We start from the raw sequence: 15,171 nt of genomic DNA on the forward strand, positions 1-15,171 counted from the left end.
ACAGGTGCAAGGAAGAGGGACATCACCGTCACCTACCGGGAAAGCAAAGCAGCCGTCTGTGGGACCGTCCTACCAGCCGTGTGGTTTACCGTACAAACTGTGTCCGTGTCTCAGGCTGAGTGAGTACCACCGTGCCGCAAGGCACAGCGCTGCCCCCGCGTCCCTGCGCCCACCAGGCCCTGCACCTCACAAGCCATCACCGGGCCCCGGGATCACCAACCCCTACCCACGGAGGGGCAACACAACACCTGGCTGCTCCACATCACCATCCCCGGGATCCCCGTAATAAGCAGCGGTGGTGCTACCAATCACCACAACCGTGGGTGGCGTCACGGACATTATCCCAACACCCCAAACAACCCCCCCCCCTTTCACTCACGGGCGAGGAGCGCCGCTCGAAGAAACCCCCGGGATCCGGCCTACGGCTCGAGCCACCACTGAGCAGCCGGACCCGAGCAGAAGGGGTGAGCGCGGTGTGCTGACACCCTCCTCCCCGCCCGCGACACAAAGACCTTCTATGGACCACCTACTCTCCAGTAGCCCCAATAGTCAATATTAGTCTCTTAAGTCTCTCAAGCTCGTTGCCTCGGAGTAACCCTCAACTCTGCTCTATCCTTCAAGCCACACATCCAAGCCCTCTTCACCTCCTACCAACTACAACTCAAAAATATCTACCGGATGCGTACATTCCTTAACCAAGAATCAGCATAAACAGTAGTGCATGCCCTCATTATCTCCCGTCTCGATTACTGCAACCTCCTGCTCTGTGGCCTCCCTTCCAACACTCTTGCACCCCTGCAATCTATCCCAAACTCTGTGACCCGATTAATCCCCCTCCCACCCCCCCCACCCCCGCTATTACCCGGCTTCGCCACACTGTCAATCCCTCCACTAGCTTCCCATTGCCCAAAGATTCCAGGTCAAAACACTAACTATGACATACAAAGCCATCCACAACCTGTCTCCTCCATACATCTGTGACCTAGGCTCTCGGCACTTACCAGCATGAAACCTTGGATCCTCACAAGATCTCCTTCTCCACTCCTCTTTTGCCTCCTCTTCCCACAATTGCATACAAGATTTCTTCCGCGCCTCCCCCATACTCTGGAACGGTCTACATCAGCATATCAAACTCTCAGTTACCTTGGAAAGCTTTGAAAGGAACCTGAAGACCCACCTCTTCCTACAAACCTACAACCTACAATAACCCTCAGACCAGTACATCACTGTGCAACCAGCACTGCCCTCACCTACTGTATCCTCGCCTATCCCTTGTAGACTGTGTCCCCTCGTGGGCAGGGTCCTCTCTCCTACTGTACCAGTCTGTGCCTTGTATTGTTTATGATCATTGTACTTGAATTTATGTATACCCTTTTTCACATGTAAAGCACCATGGAATAAATGGCGCTATAATCATAAATAATAATGAGTGATGAAGGTCTCTAAGCTCACCCCCTTACATCCAATCTAATAGGTAGTATTAATCTTCTAGCTGTTTTTAAGGTGGCTTTGGTCCCTGTGTAGCACACAGGCTGCTCATATAGTATGTCCGCCCCCGATAGTTCATACTGTGGATTACCTCAGCCCCAGCTTGTTGCTATGTATGAGAAAAAGGTATCCCAAAACCATATTGCCATTCCTAGTGAGAACCTTGACCTGTCATTAGAGAAGGGACTTCCACTAAGCACCAAGTCCCATGTCTATGGGCAACCCATAGGGTTTTTAGGGTCAGGGCCAGATAAAGTTTCTGCAGTGGGAAGGAGTATGAATCATCCATTCAGCACTGCATATCAGGGTTGCCAACTTGACTTTTTATTTTTAACGGACAAATATTTTTTACAAGCACATTGACCACAATAAATAGTGATGAGCGGACTCGCAGATAACCAGGACCAACGGATTCCGGGGATCCGGTTTTTAAAAATCCGGTTCCGGGTCATATTCCAGTCCCCATATAACTCTATTGGGACCAGAATCCTGCGATTACAAATGTTGGTAGAAGGGATAGGGGGATGGGAGCAGACACGCTCTACTCACCGAGGCTCACTAGTGGTAAATCACGAACACCTTATATTTTTGTCAAAAGTGCCCTATTTTTACGGACTGGATAGTGGGCAATGCAGCCGTGTATATTATTATTATTATTATTTATTATTATAGCGCCATTTATTCCATGGCGCTTTACAAGTGAAAGAGGGTATACGTACAACAATCATGAACAGTACAAAACAGACTGGTATAGGAGGAGAGAGGACCCTGCCCGCGAGGGCTCACAGTCTACAGGGAATGGGTGATGGTACGATAGGTCAGGACAGAGCTGGTTGCGCAGTGGTGTACTGGACTGAGGGTTATTGTAGGTTGTAGGCTTGTTGGAAGAGGTGGGTCTTGAGGTTCCTCTTGAAGCTTTCCACGGTAGGAGAGTGTCTGATATGCTGAGGTAGAGCGTTCCAGAGATGGACATTCTATTTTGGCCGCGCATGGGCCAAAGAGGTAAAAAGGACAATTTCAAGCACCAAACTAGCAAGTGGCTTCTGACACATAAAATGGAGCATTATGAGGCCGTATCATGTCCTCTAAGTTATAGGCTTCGTTTCCCCCCTTTCATTACCCTTTGTTTCCTACGATAGGGTTATTCATTCTTGTTTTCTCGAGTCTTCTGCTCCAGACATGACTCATAACCTTTATTCTGCATATAAAGCGCGGCGTCCAACAATAGAAACAGCAGAAAACAAGCTCCGAAGCCAAACTTAAATCAAAGTTCTGTATAATGTTTATTTTCTAGCTTTTCTTTAGGTAACACATAAACTTACATCTTACAGTTTACATGTAGAGAGCTCAAGACTGACGCACCATTCCACAAATCCCAGGACGGAAATCATCTCAAGGAAAACCGGCTCAGCTCTAATTAGAGAGAGCGCAAGTGTGTTCTGCTATTTTTGGAACTCCTGAGTAGGGAATAGAGAGAGACATGTGAGTGGAGCCCGCAAGATCGGGATCGGGGATCCTCATTCCCACTATTATTTATGGCTTATCCTATGGATTGCAATACCCCTTTAATTAATTGGTCAACTTTCGGCTGAATAAAAGTGCCTGTTGAGCTGAAATGTGGCACATGACTAATAAAAGCACGTGCTATACTAATACTTTTGCTTCTTTTGTAACTGGCACCATGGTGGGACAAAATGTGACCTCTGTCGCTGATAAAGGTCTGCCGCAGTGCTCCTGTGACGCCTCTGACTAATGTTGATCAGACTTGCAGAGGATACAACGCTGAATACATAGGTGCGGAAGTGGTCCAGAAAGTAAGTGTGATGACTGTCACTAGCTGGCCCTAGACACTACTTGCATGCAGTAAATGGAGAGGTAGTCAGACAGGCCAAGGTCATAAACCAGGAGGCCACAACAGTACATGGAGGGAGGGGGGGGCAGAGACAAGGTCAAAATACAAGCCGATGGTCAGGGTTCCAGGAGAGTAGGCACAAAATACAGGGACGTGGTCAGGAGGAAGTCCAAGGTCAGAAGCCGGGAATTCATAACAGAAACAGGGGGGAACAGGCAGAGATGGGTCAACAACAGTCCGGAGTCAAGAGGCCAAGATTTGAACACTAAGCCCAACGGGAGCCAACAGCACAACTGTAACAAGGAAGTACAACTGGCGGCGTCCTGAGCTAACACGCTCCCTAATGAAGCAGAGCAATCACCGGGAACGAGAAGCATCTGCGTGACCACCTCCCAGAACCAGCGTGAAGCCCAGTGCTGGGAAATAATAAGTAGAGCATTCATCCTGCAAAACGCTCTGCAACATAAGCAACGTATACTGGATCTGTAGGAGAGCATAGCAGAACAATGCAGAATGTTCTGCACATAGGAATAGTCCATCCTGGGCCCATTAATAAAGGATTGACCAATAGTGTACAACCCCATTAACAAACGTTGTATACATTTTGATCCTGCAGGGTTAATGCAGTTTTTTTTGCAATATTTCCTTTGAGATTATTAGCCTTTCAGAGCAGATACGACTCCGTAAGCTCATGTGTGGCGAGCTCCTCTAGGTCAGTAATATCCATGTGACATTTCGGATGATAGTATATAGATTATAGTGTATAGAACAGATTGCCGCTTTTGTCTAGAAGTTCTACAAACAGTTTGTACATTTTATATACATTTTTATATCTGAGTGGGTACTACAATGCCCGACTCAAAAATATCCACAGCTGCTGGAAAAAATGCAGCTGTCCATTTCCACACAGCTGCCTTGGCACCATCCGAACCATTGTGGGGTATTCCTCTAACTGATGATGCAGCCCATCTAGTGACATCCTTCAGCAGCTGCTGTGCCTTCCGGTCTTACCACAGCCCTCCAGCTCTAACAAAGTTTATTCATCCGCATATGATATTTGTCTTCAACGTCTACTAAATATAGTTTTTATTTACATACTAAAAGCAGATCTGTCACCAGATTTCAAATTCCAACCTGCATACATTATTACACAGATCTCTTAGACCTGATCTAGATGTTTTACTTTGAAAATCCACGTCAGAATGGCCGTATACTTCTTTCTGCTTAATTCAATGTATACCCACCTAGCCTGACTGAGAGCTCCTCAATGTCCCTCCTCCCTGCTGAGATCTCACACTGCTGAGAAGAAGGTGCAGCTGTCAGGCTGGGAAGGTAAAAGAGCGAATGCAGTTGAACTCATGAGATATTTCACTCTATAACTAGACTCATAAAAAGCTCACTTTAATATCAGGATCCATTGTGACAGGGTTTCTTAAAGGAAATACACAAGATTCATCAGGTCTAAGAGATCTATTTAATAAAGTATGTAGTTTGTAATTGTCTTCTTCAGGTGACGAAACGCGCGTCGGAGGTGGGAGGAAGACAGACACAAAAGCTAGTAAGTGCACAGTGTTACATCTTGAGGAAGCTGCCAAGCTATTGTGCACTTTACCAGGCTACATTTGAACCATTATAATTGACCTTTAATATCTTGGCCGGACTGGTCAGATACTGGTCGTTGCAGTCAGATATTTATGCTGAAAAATATACATTTGATGATTGGAAATTGATTGTACTATTTTTGGCTTTGTTTGCTTCCACACTGGTGGTATTGTCCTTTTTTATTATGTTTTTAAAAAAAAATTTTGAATAAAAAATACTGATTTTAAAATTATTATAATGATAGGGTGTCAATTGATTCATATTTGTTTAGGTCAGTTAATAGACATAAAATATTGAATTAGTTTTGATGAGATCATTTATAAAGACACAACCACAACTGAGAGATTTTTGATAATACTGTTTTTATAATGTCACTGCTTAGCCTATCATCATAGGCCGGGGGCAGCAGTGGAGAGGCAGGGGCGTAAGTAAAACTCAATTAAAAGTGGATGAATCTAGCATGTGTGAAACAACTACTGGAGGCAGTGGCTCTTGAAGTGGTCTTTCAGGGCCAGAGCACTTACAGCCTCATTTGCATATGGATGAAAATGCCAATTTATCAAGAAAGAGCAGCAGCAGATAGACAATATAAAAGAGCTACATACTCATATATGCGGTTCGACGTAGTGGGGATGAGTTTGATCTCACTGACATATTTACTTTAATGGTCTTCTTTCATAAAGAAGGGCAACATGGTGGCTCAGTGGTTAGCACTATTGCTTTGCAGCGCTGGGGTCCTGGGTTCAACTCCCACCAATGACAACATCTGCAAGGAGTTTGTATGTTCTCCTCATATTTGTGTGGGTTTCCTCCAGGTTCTCCGGTTTCCTCCCATACTACAAAGACATTCTGATAGGGAATTTAGATTGTGAGCCCCAATGGGGACAGTGTTGTCAATGTATGTAAAGTGCTGTAGAATTAATGCCGCTATATAAGTGTATAAATATTATTATTATAAATATAGAATATATCTTTCCATCAGTGCAGATCCAAATAAACATGATGTAGGTTAATGAGGGGAGGAGGACTGAATCCTGATTGAAATTACTCTACTTTCGATATATGTCTGGGACTGATTCCAGAATAACTATGCAGGTGGATCATGCATGATATGACTTGTTTATTTCCTAAGCAGTTTTGCAATATATGCAAAAATATGTTTCCTATCCTATTCAGATTAGTCACCAGATTTCACAATACATACCGCGAACAACATCAAATAAATCTCTTAGACCTGATGAGGTTGGTGTACTAACTTTGCAAATCCATGTCAAAATGGCTGTGTGATTCTAGACCCCTGCTAAAGACTGCTAAAGCTCATGAGTGTGTCTATACAGCCTGAGTGACAGCTGCAGCTTGTACTGATCAATGTGAGGTTTCAACAGGGGAGGAGGGACACTGAGGAGCTGTCAGTCCATATACGTTATATTTATGAATGTTCACATAGGATTTCACAGTCATTCTGACACAAACTTTAACAGTGAGTACAGCTCTAAGAGATCTACTTAATAAGGTTTGCAGTGTGAAATCCTTTTGTTGATGGAGTAGTCTCCAGGGTTATGTCCGCTGTCCCATAGTATATTATCATAATTAAAAAACAACACTTTTGATAAGGTGTCTTATGCACGACCGGTTCCCTTTAACACGCTTAGCTCTCATAGTAGGGAGATCTGTAGGTGTCATTTATAATAATAATACTTTTATTTATGTAGCGCCAACATATTCTGCAGCATACTTTCTGCCCTAGTACCAAGTGCAAGAGATAGTTTTATACCTATAGGGCAAATGTACAATGCAAAAACATTGTGCAAATATCAGGTTTTTACTATGTAATATGACAGTATCATGATGTAGGGTCTGAGACCTCAATTTCAGTGATATGTCACTTGTTGGGCTGTTTGCTGTGATTTTGATACAATCACAGTTTTCTCTGCTCCAGATTTAGCAGTTCTCTGAATGTTGAGCTCTATAACCTCGCCCCCACCACTGATTGGCAGCTCTCTGTGTAGACTGTACAATGACAGAAAGCTTCTAATCAGTGGTGGGGGCGAGGTTACACAAAGCAGTTGACTAGATGGCAGGAAACACCTAGTCCTCTAGTTAGGGGTGGAAATACTATTGGTTCCACGTTAGGCCCAAGAGATTGAGGCCCATTTCTACATCCAAAGCAGATGGAGCTGTGCATTTTAATTAGCTGCTGGGCTGCAAAGAGCCCATATAGCCCTTTTCTGTCCTTGTCCGCCAGTCCTCTAGTGATAATAATCTCCTGCTGATAAAACACATATTTTATTGAAACAGCAACACACAGAGCAGCATCACTGAAATTAGGGTCTCAGCTCCTACATCAGATTACATAGCAAAAAACTGCTGACTGATTCCCTTTAAAAGCATTAGCCATCAATCAAAGTACCAAGCCGAGTCAATTACAAATTAGAATCAGTATATGGAACAATTTCGTGAAGTATAGATATATAGAGGGATGGATAGATAGATAGATAGATCGAGATAGATAGATCGAGATAGATAGATAGATAGAAAGACAGACATGGATAGATGGAGATATACGGACGAATAGATGGATGGATAGATAAATAGATAGATACAGATATAAGCTGAGTGTATGTGTGTATGTCCGCTAAAGGAATTCACACTGTCACAATTACAATCAGGAAATTTTGCACAGACGCCCCATGTGACTCATGAACATCATAGATTATGTTTTGAGGGAAAATTTAACCCCACGCTTTACAGTTATTCGCCAAAAAAACCTGCCTCCATTAAGTGAATGGAGCTGGGAGCTACAGGTCATTAATAGCAGCTGTGAGTGGTTGCTATAGGAGCAAAAGAAATTGTTAGTATATAAGAAGCTTATGTGTGAGGTAATATGTTGGTGGAGAGACAGACACACAGAGACAGACACACAGAGACAGAGAGACACACAGAGACAGACATGAACGAGACAGACAGACAGAGGGCCAGACAAACAGAGAAAGAGGCAGACAGGGTAAGAGACCTACAAACAGAGACAGACAGACACAGACAGAGGCAGACGGAAAGAGACAGACAAGGAAAGAGACAGACAGGTAAAGAGACAGACAGATAAAGACAGACAGGGAGAGAGAAGACCGAGAAAGAGACAGAAAGAGATAGACAAACAGAAAGAGGCAGACAGACAGAGACAGACAGAGGCAGATGGAAAGAGACGAACAGAGATACAGGGAAAGAGACAGACAAGGAAAGCGACAGACAGGTGAAGAGACAGACAGGGAGAGACAGACAGAGAGACAGAGAAAGAGACAGACAAACAGGGAAAGAGACAGGAAGACAGACAGAGAGGAAGACAGAGGCTGGGAGAGAGAGGGCAACGCAAGGCACTACAGCTAGTGTATGTATATATATATATATATAGTCCTGAGGCCTATTCTAGAGCTTTGTTTTGGCTTGTTGAGCAAAAGCCCCAAGTGTTTTGTAAATATTTAAAATGACAGAAAAGTTTCCACTTCTGCTTCTGAAAGTACAAAACTGAAAAAATAGCCCACCGATGTACGTGCAGCAGTGTAATGGTGGGGGTGGGGAAAGGACGCAGATCTGTCAGGCGATGGAGCTGCCAAACAAAATAAAGCAAAAAGAGAAACAAATATTCAATCTAAACGTAAAAATAAACAAAATGGAAATGTTCCTCTAACAGAGCAGCTGATAACAATGCTGCTGTCCTCCAATGGAGGTTCTGCTCTTTAATAATTAACGAGGATTATTAGGCCATGATCCCACGTGTGAAAACGCTGCTTTTTTTCTCAGCTTTTTTTTTCTGCAGGTGTCTGTATTATCATGTGCATTAAGTCTGCTCTAATTCATTCCATCACATCTACTTTGCTTTGTCAGGCTGTGTTCACATTCTGCGTTTTCGCAGCGTTTCTGACATCTCACGCACACGCTTAGTTTCTTTTTCTCGGACAGAATTTGAGAGTGCATGTCAATTCTTTCAGCGTTTTTATAGCGCATTCTTCATCCATACAAATCAATGAGAAAGAGAAAAAATGCTGCAAAAAAACATTTTTGCAGCTTTATTTGTAAATAAATTAAATGGTATTAAACATAATCTGCCTCCAAAAAAAGCTGCAAAAATGCACCAAAACATTTAGGCTATGTGCGCACGTTGCGTAAAAACATGCAGTTACGCTGCGCTTTGTAGCGCAGCGTAACTGCATGCGTCCTGCGGCCCCTGCACAGTCTATGGAGATTGTGCAGGGGCCGTGCGCACGTGGCGTCTAAGAGCGCAGCGCTTCGGCTACTGCCGAAGCGCTGCGCAAAAAGAAGTGACATGTCACTTCTTTCCTGCGCTTTGCCGGCAGCTCCTGCTCTGTCTATGGGAGGAGCTGCAGGCAGAGCGCATGGAATCGGCGCTCACTACGGACATTTCTGCAGCGATCTAAAGCGCACATGTGCTCTTCAGATCGCTGCAGAAATTTCTGCAGGGCTTGTACGCAACGTGCGCACATAGCCTTACTGTGTTTTTACTCAAAGGAGAGCAGATTTTGGCAATGTACATCACTACAGCCATGCTTAATATTTACCTTCAATAAATAAAGTATATATCACATCAAAAAGAATGTATGATAACAAACAAGGTCGTACATTACAATAATCTTAAAATGTAATATAAAGTAAATGTTTTCCATCATCAGACGATACTGCAGATCTGACTTCTAAACCCTCCAGGGATCATCTGTTAAAGGGAATCTGTCACCAGGTTTTTGCTCCCCCATCTGAGAGCAGCATAATGTAGAGACAGAAACCCTGATTCCAGCGATGTGTCACTTACTGAGCTGTTTGCTGTCATTTTGATAAAATCAATGTTTTCTCTGCTGCAGATCTAGCAGTTATACAGAGTTCATGAATATGCTGGACTACCTGCAGCATGCCAAGTAGTCCTGTAATGATATTATCCTGCTGATTAAATAGTGATTTTATCAAAACTACATTAAGCAGCCCAGTAAGTGACACATCGCTGGAATCAGGGTCTCTGCCCATATATTATGCTGCTCTCAGATTTCGTGTCAAAACCTGGTGACAGATTCCCTTTAATACTTGGTGAAATATGACAATTTAAATCCTCTAATACATGGATAGTCCAGGTTTGCCAAAATAGCAGCTGCTTTTATTTTTCTACAGTGCCTTATAAACATTATTTCTCAGTGGGAAACACCCTATTATCTCCTTTCTACCCTAACTGTAGATGCACATGATAGTTTTCTCTCCATCCGAGAAAAATGGGCCAACGCTATTCAGGTTCTGATCAGACTGTGATCAGGTGGAGAGAAAAAGAAAGTTTCTCCACTATGTCAGTCTGTGAAAATCGGACTGCACTCAGATGTCATCCAAGTGGGGTTCGATTTTTTTCATAGACTTGAATGGTTGAGTGCTATTTAATCTTTGGGAGAAACTCATGCATGCTGTGATTTTTCTTTTCACATGCCTATGACCTATTGGTCAGTGAAAAAAAAATGTTTATCTGTATTGCCTCATTGAATAACAGTGTTCTAACTGCGATCCTTTTATTTTTAGAGGTTTTCTACTTGTTCTTGCAGGAGGCAGATTTAAGATTTTAGAACGACTCTTTATGTAATGTCTTCAATGGGAACAATTTGACCATTAGTGCCAAAATTATGACCTTACATCACCCTTAAAAGTCACTGTAGATTGTACATTTACAGTAGTGTTAAGGACGAACGAGAAAAGGTTTGAAGCATGTCTGATAAGTGTCTCAATCAATGATCAGGTCTCCAATAGCCAGAAATCATCACTTGTCAGCCCTTAGATAAGGATTAGTTTAGATTATTGCTGTTTAGTGATGATCGGGCACTACCATGCTCTGGTGCTCGATACTCGTAACTAGTGATGAGCGGGCACTACCATGCTCTGGTGCTCGATACTCGTAACTAGTGATGAGCGGGCACTACCATGCTCTGGTGCTCGATACTCGTAACTAGTGATGATCGGGCACTACTATGCTCTGGTGCTCGATACTCGTAACTAGTGATGAGCGGGCACTACCATGCTCTGGTGCTCGATACTCGTAACTAGTGATGAGCGGGCACTACCATGCTCTGGTGCTCGATACTCGTAACTAGTGATGAGCGGGCACTACCATGCTCTGGTGCTCGATACTTGTAACTAGTGATGAGCGGGCACTACCATGCTCTGGTGCTCGATACTCGTAACTAGTGATGAGCGGACACTACCATGCTCTGGTGCTCGATACTTGTAACTAGTGATGAGCGGGCACTACCATGCTCGGGTGCTCAATACTCGTAACTAGTGATGAGCGGGCACTACCATGCTCTGGTGCTCGATACTCGTAACTAGTGATGAGCGGGCACTACCATGCTCTGGTGCTCGATACTCGTAACTAGTGATGAGCGGACACTACCATGCTCTGGTGCTCGATACTTGTAACTAGTGATGAGCGGGCACTACCATGCTCGGGTGCTCAATACTCGTAACTAGTGATGAGCGGGCACTACCATGCTCGGTGCTCGATACTCGTAACTAGTGATGAGCGGGAACTACCATGCTCGGGTGCTCGGTACTCATAACTAGTGATGAGCGGGAACTACCATGCTCGGGTGCTGAGTACTCATAACTAGTGATGAGCAGGCACTACCATGCTCGGGTGCTCAGTACTCATAACTAGTGATGAGCAGGCACTACCATGCTCGGGTGCTGAGTACTTGTAACTAGTGATGAGCGAGCACTACCATGCTCTGGTGATCGATACTCGGAAATAGTGATGAGCGGGCACTACCATGCTCGGGTGCTGAGTACTTGTAACTAGTGATGAGTGGGCACTACCATGCTCGGGTGCTGAGTACTTTTAACTAATGATGAGCGGGCACTACCATGCTCGGGTGCTCTGTACTGGTAACTAGTGATGAGTGAGCACTACCATGCTCGGGTGCTCTGTACTGGTAACTAGTGATGAGTGAGCACTACCATGCTCGGGTGCCGGTACTTGTAACTAGTGATGGGTGAGCACTACCATGCTCGGGTGACGGTACTTGTAACTAGTGATGAGCGAGCACTACCATGCTCTGGTGCTCGGTACTCATAACTAGTGATGAGCGGGCACTACCATGCTCAGGAACTCCGTACTCATAACCAGCAGTTGAATGCTTGGATGGGCACAACCCATGTACCAAGTATAATGGAAGTCAATAGCATTTTTCCGGAAGAGCAGTTGGATGCTCAGATGGGCATGACTTGAGTACCCGAGTATAATGAAGTCAATGGGGGTCTCAAGCATTTTTTTTGGACTAACAGTTGGATGCTCGAAGGGCGTCACTCAAACCCGAGTATAATGTAAGTCAATCGGCAACTCAAACATTTTTTCCAGAAGGGCAGTTAGACGCTCGGATGGGCGCAACTCTAGTACCCCTGTATAATAGAAGTCAATGGGGAACTTGAGCATTTTTCCATAAGAGCAGTTGGATGTTCAGATGGACATGACTCAAGTATCCCTGTATAATGGAAGTCAATGGGCAACTCAAGCATTTTTCTGGAAGAGCAGTTGGATACTTAGAAGGGTGCGATTCATGTACCCAGTATAATGGGAGTCAATGAGGAACTCAATCTCTTTTTTGGAAGAGCAGATGGATGCTTGGATGGGTGCGACTTGAGTACCCAAGTACAAAAGAAGTCAATGGGGAACTTGAGCATTTTTCCAGAAGGGCAGTTTGATGCTTGGATGAGCGCAACTCGAGTACTGAGTAGAATGGAAGACAATGGGCAACGCACTCATTTTCCAGAAGAGCAGTTGGATGCTTGGATGGGCGCAACTCGAGTACCCAAGTATAATGGAAGTCAATGGGGAACTTGAGCATTTTTCCAGAAGGACAGTTGGATGCTCGGATGGTTGCGACTCGGGTACTGAGTATAGTACAATGAGGAACTCAAGTATTTTTTTGGAAGAGCAGTTGGACGTGCAGATGGGTCTGACTCAAGTACCCAAGTATAAAGGAAGTCAATGGGGAATTCGAGCATTTTTTCAGATTTCCCCATTGAATTCCATTATACTCAGTACTCGAGTTGCCCGTTTGAGCACTTAACGAGTACCAAGCGCCCGAGCATGGTAGTGTCCGCTCATCACTAGTTACGAGTACCAAGCGCCCGAGCATGGTAGTGCTTGCTCATCACTAGTTACGAGTACTGAGCACCCGAGCATGGTAGTGCTCACTCATCACTAGTTACGAGTACTGAGCACCCGAGCATGGTAGTGCCCGCTCATCTCTAGTTACGAGTACAGAGCACCCAAGCATGGTAGTGCTCGCTCATCACTAGTTACGAGTACTGAGCACCCGAGCATGGTAGTGCCCGCTCATCTCTAGTTACGAGTACAGAGCACCCGAGCATGGTAGTGCTCGCTCATCACTAGTTACGAGTACCAAGCGCCTGAGCATGGTAGTGCTCGCTCATCACTAGTTACGAGTACCAAGCGCCTGAGCGTGGTAGTGCTCGCTCATCACTAGTTACGAGTACCAAGCGCCTGAGCATGGTAGTGCTCGCTCATCACTAGTTACGAGTACCAAGCGCCTGAGCATGGTAGTGCTCGTTCATCACTAGTTACGAGTACCAAGCGCCTGAGCATGGTAGTGCCCGCTCATCACTAGATATGAGTACCCAGCACCCGAGCATGGTTGTGCCCGCTCATCACTAGTTACGAGTACTGAGCACCCGAGCATGGTTGTGCCCGCTCATCACTAGTTACGAGTACTGAGCTCCCGAACATGGTAGTGCTCACTCATCACTTGCTATGAGTAACGATCTCCCGAGCATGGTAGTGCTCGCTCATCACTAGTTACGAGTACTGAGTACCTGAGCATGGTAGTGCCTGCTCATCACTAGTTACGAGTACTGAGCACCCGAGCATGGTTGTGCCCGCTCATCACTAGTTACGAGTACTGAGCTCCCGAACATGGTAGTGCCCACTCATCACTTGCTACGAGTAACGAGCTCCTGAGCATGGTAGTGCTCGCTCATCACTAGTTACGAGTACTGAGTACCTGAGCATGGTAGTGGCCGCTCATCACTAGTTACAAGTACCGAGGGCCTGAGCATGGTAGTGCCGCTCATCACTAGTTACCAGTACTGAGCACCCGAGCATGGTAGTGCCGCTCATCACTAGTTACGAGTACTGAGTACCTGAGCATGGTAGTGCCCGCTCATCACTATTTACGAGTGCAGAGCACCCGAGCATGGTAGTGCCCGCTCATCACTAGTTACGAGTACAGAGCACCCGAGCATGGCAGTGCCCGCTCATCACTAATTACGAGCACCCGAGCATGGTAGTGCCCGCTCATCACTAGTTACGATTACCGAGCATGGTAGTGCCCGCTCATCACTAGTTACGATTACCGAGCATGGTAGTGCCCGCTCATCACTATTGGCAAGAAAGAAACCCATGACAATATTTGAAAAAGTAAAAACAAAATTCTTAACCTCAAAATCAAATAACAAATGTCTCATGGAGGAAGAAGAGATACGAATCTTAACAGGATGCAAATCAGTGAGGAAAAAAATCACGAGAAGCGAAGCAAACTTAAGTCGCAGAAGACTAAGAAAAGTGCACTGAATGGGTGAAAGAGCAGACAGGAGGAAAGTAATGCAAACCCAGGGAGAGAAGGCTACAATCAGCAAATACCTGCGGAGGATTGTCCTGAGCGTGGCCTGGGACAACTGGAATTGTTCCTCTGCATTAGATGACATGGCAGTGCAAGACAAGTAGCATAAAAGGGGATAAATGCCAGGGATCTGACAGCCTGGCGCGCAGTATTAACACCCCATTACCACACCCAGCCCAGCACAGATATATCAGCCGCTCTCACAGCCACTGTCTTCTTGTCACTTACTGGCAATGAGGGAGGAAGATGGTGAGGACTCCTTCCAGATGTTGTCCTGTCTCCCTCCTCGATTGTCCCAGTCACCGGCAGTTGTGTCTTGTTTTCCAGACTTCTCCTAGAGTTCTGCAAAAAAAAAAAAAAAAAAAATTCTGACTTCCCCTCAGTCCGGAAACATTGAAGTGATGCAACAGTTCCCACATGTGGCTGCTGCGGATCAGCCTCTGCTGTGAGCCGGAGCCATTGTAGGGGAGCTATAAACTGCATCTGGATCAATACAGGATGAATGGCTGCGATGAATGGCTCATGTTTTCTGCTTTTATCAGGATGGACTAA

The 15,171-nt window shown here is 45.0% G+C and overlaps 1 protein-coding gene across 1 annotated transcript in view; it reads right to left on the reverse strand.

Moving 5' to 3' along the window:
- WIPF1 (WAS/WASL interacting protein family member 1) overlaps positions 1-14,953 on the reverse strand; it is a 113,416-nt gene extending 98,463 nt beyond the window's left edge. The window contains exon 1 of the mRNA XM_075317357.1: positions 14,848-14,953. The gene's annotated coding sequence lies outside the window, so the exon portion shown is untranslated. The remainder of the gene's footprint in view (positions 1-14,847) is intronic.
- Between the last annotated feature and the right edge of the window lie 218 nt (positions 14,954-15,171).

This window comes from Anomaloglossus baeobatrachus, chromosome 7 (assembly GCF_048569485.1).
Source record: "Anomaloglossus baeobatrachus isolate aAnoBae1 chromosome 7, aAnoBae1.hap1, whole genome shotgun sequence".
In the NCBI taxonomy this organism is placed as follows: Eukaryota; Metazoa; Chordata; class Amphibia; order Anura; family Aromobatidae; genus Anomaloglossus; species Anomaloglossus baeobatrachus.